Below are 3,880 nucleotides of genomic sequence, written 5' to 3'. Positions count from 1 at the left end.
GGAGACACATCATGTATCTGGAGTGTTTCCTTGGCTGTGAATGAAATTTAAATCTGCCATCCAAAACTACTGTTTATTGTCCTCAGCATGATTGTTTCACGAGTGGACATTTATCTGCTCACCCAGCCCTGTATTTTCATGCCGCATTCATGGAAAGACAGTAGCTGCTTCCTGGGAAAGTCATGGCAACCATCTGTGTCCCATGAGTTTTTAAGGAACTTGCCAGTTAGGGCCAATGATTGATTAATGCACATCACTTTATTGCCCAAAGACAGGTATTTGATCCTTAGGCTGACCGAAGCAGAATTTGGCAGAGAGAAGAATAGTTTAGAGGGAGAGGTGGCTTCATGGGAGTTTGTACCGTATTTCCAACCCCTTGATGCTCGCTGGCCTGGAGTGTAGCGTGAGCAGGTTCCAAAGGAGGGGCAGATGTATTTTAATGAAGGCCATTTTTTAAAAACCCTTTGAACGTTGGTGAAAGAACTCCTTTTTTTCCCCACTCTGGAGCAAAGATATATCCACAAGAATCACTCCACTCTTGCCGGCCATATCAGGGGAAAGGATCGCTGAGGACCAAACGTGCTTTTTCCTTCAAGTACTATTGAACTGTATGGTTATTCAGGTAAAAGCAAAATCTTGGATAATTCAGGAATGGTCTTTCTCTTGATAGGAAAGAGGAAACATTGCTTATTTTCTCCCAGCTCATTCATATTTTGTATGTTTGCTTGTTTGTTTGTTTTTTGAGTTGACTCTTTATGATATTTCACTAGAACTTGAATATGTGCTATATCACATCAGCAAAGACCTGGCATACATAATATTTTGTGTGACAGTGTATGTCAAGCAAACATTTCAGTTCTCCCATCTGCTTTTATATTACCATATTCACACAGAACACTTCACTTCTAACACTGTGGCTGAGGCTGTGGATTTTTCCCTCACCAGGCAACTCTGCAACACCAGCTGGGTGTCCTGTAGTTTTACTCAGCTTTGACACTGTCTGCCTTGATATGGCATCTGATCCCACAGGTTAAGGGCTCAGTCCCGTGAGACTGTTCCATCACATTCAGGTGCCAGTCATAAGTAGGAGGAGCCCAGGTTACCCACAACTTCTCTACAACTTGGCTACAAATCAGAGGTTCCTTCAACTCCTCCTCCGGTTCAACTGAGTGGCTCACAGAACTCTGGGAAACATTTGTTTTCATTTGCAATTTATGAAAGATATGATAAAGGATACAGATGAACAGTCAGATGCAGAGACACAAAGGGCACAGTCTGGGAGGGTCCCAAGCACAGGAATGTCTATTCCTGTGGAGCTGGGTTTTATCCCCCTCCTGGTACCTGGATATGTTGACTTACCTGGAAGTTTCCTGAAACCCCTGCTATGAGGATTTTTTTTAAAAGATTTTATTTATTTATCAAAGAGAGAGAGGGGGAGAGAGCGAGCACAGGCAGACAGAATGGCAGGCAGAGGCAGAGGGAGAAGCAGGCTCCCTGCTGAGCAAGGAGCCCGATGTGGGACTCGATCCCAGGACGCTGGGATCATGACCTGAGCCGAAGGCAGCTGCTTAACCAACTGAGCCACCCAGGCGTCCCTGCTATGAGGATTTTTATGGAGGCTTCCTTACATAGATGTGCTCTGCTTTTAGCCCCCTCCCCTCTCTGTGGGAATGTAGGGGTTGGGGTGGGGGTGCCGAAGATTCTAAATTCTAATCATGGTGTGGTCTTCCTGGTGATGTGTCCCCACTGAGGAGCCATCTCGGATCCCACCCAGAGTTGTGTTATCAGAACAAAATATTAAACTCAAAATGGATGGAAGACCTCAATGTAAGATAGGAATTCTTGCCAGTTTTCTTAAGGTGATTCTTTCTCTCTGCTATCCCTCAAGATTCTGTCCTTGCCTCCCTTCCTGACTGCACTGTCCTATTGGGCAATCTTGCCTATTGGGCAGGTGGAATGGACCAGTAGGGTCAAAATGCACAGCTTCTAGAAGGCAAAGGGATACTTCAGTCTGTTCTCAGGACTTTGGAGTCTTTGTGTTTTTGGTGCTGGTGAAAGGAAATGAGAGAGGAGAGCAGACAAGAAAGAATGCTGTCATTAGAGAGAACTGGTAGGATAAAATACAGGCATGATGAGTAGAATGAGTTTAAAAACATGATACCATTGGGTGATTTTTTTAATACTCAGTAAGAATATTTTTAACAAAGTGAACCATTTAGTTTTGAAATATTCATTCTTAGCATAATTTGAGTTTTAAGATAGGATTACATTACATGATTGTCAACATTATTTGTCACCATGACTTTTTTTTAAATTTTGGATAGGAATTTTAATAAGATAGCATTTTATTTCAGTAGACATTTAAGTTAAAATTTAAATGTATATATGTTCTTTCCCACATATTATCCAAAGGCTACAAATTAGAGTGGAAGAATAAGGAGAATCAAGATACTTGTTTTAAAGTTCTTTTTACACTGTTTTGAAAATATTGTCTTCCTCATTTATTTCCATCATTTACCATGTTAGCAAAATCTACAAACTTGTACTTGGTAAGTACTGATTGGGCTGGGTATAGAAGATGTCCACAGGGAAGCTGCCATTCTCTTTCAAAGTGACCTTTGTTTATTTTTAAGCAAAATAGTCACTTTATTCTTATATTTAATGGTAACTTTATTGTAAGAGGTTTAAAGTTTCCTAATAAATGATTTTACCTATTTGTACAAACTATTTATTTGTACCTCAGGAAGACTGTGGCTCCTAAAATAATTCAACATGTGTCATGATTCTTCTTGGTATAATTATATTTAAAATTAAGTTTTAAAATTTTAATTTTTAATTGAAACTGTTTATTGAAGGCAGTGTTTATTTTCTCATGCAAAGATGTTGAAATAAACATTCTCGTTGAAGTCTTCTCTTAACGGTGTTGAGGTACGGTGACTGCAGACCCCAGACCTTGCCCAGTGGTGAGGCAGACCATCCCAGGCCATGCAACTGCCCAGAGTAGCCCTTCCTTATATCCTGAATCTTTCATCCTCTACGTGCTACTTACAGCTTCTTATGGAGGGGCCAATATTTGGGCAACTGTGCAACCTAAGGGCAGTAAGCTCCAGAAAGGAAGGAAACATGAGGGAATTTCTAGTTTCACTGCTCAGGGTTTTTTGGGTTTTTGTTTGTTTGTTTGTTTGTTTTCCCCTATGAAAAATGAAGGCTCACAGGACATAAGTATCCCTTTGATTGGTGCTGGGTGGGGAAGCAAATTTTCTTCTCCCTATTATTGGAAAGCAGGCAAAATTAGTTAAAGTGAATAATCAGAAACAATTTGGGAGGGAAAGAGATCAAAACAGGCATTAATCCATGTGGTGAATGTGGACTACTAATTCAGTTGTCTTTGGGTGTTTACTTACATACACACAAATGTGCATGCTTGGATCAGGGGAAAGCAGCAAAAACTTGATGCCTTTTGAAATATGTAGAAGTACTAACCTTTAGAGGTACCGGGCTGTGTATTTGTTAGCTATCTGTATATGGGTATTTTTTTCAGAACTTGATTCTGATTTGATAAATAGTCTATATTCACTGTGGAAAACATAGTATACTTTAATATATTGAATTAAAGTTCTTTATTGAGAACTTGTCTGCCTCATGCAAGTGCCTCCAGGTATATAAAAGGTGGGAGGTCGGGGTACCAGGTGGTGGGTAATATAGAGGGCATGGATTGCATGGAGCACTGGGTGTGGTACAAAAACAATGAATACTGTTATGCTGAAAATAAAAAAAAAAGAAAGTAAGAGAGCTGGACATACAGCAAGTAGTAGCTCAAGTCCAATACCATGTAACTTTTTGTATTGATTATGAAATTTAAAGGAGAAAGGGACTTTTT

The sequence above is a fragment of the Mustela nivalis genome (assembly GCF_964662115.1).
Source record: "Mustela nivalis genome assembly, contig: HAP1_SCAFFOLD_211, whole genome shotgun sequence".
In the NCBI taxonomy this organism is placed as follows: Eukaryota; Metazoa; Chordata; class Mammalia; order Carnivora; family Mustelidae; genus Mustela; species Mustela nivalis.
Note: the sequence above shows the minus strand (reverse complement) of the source record.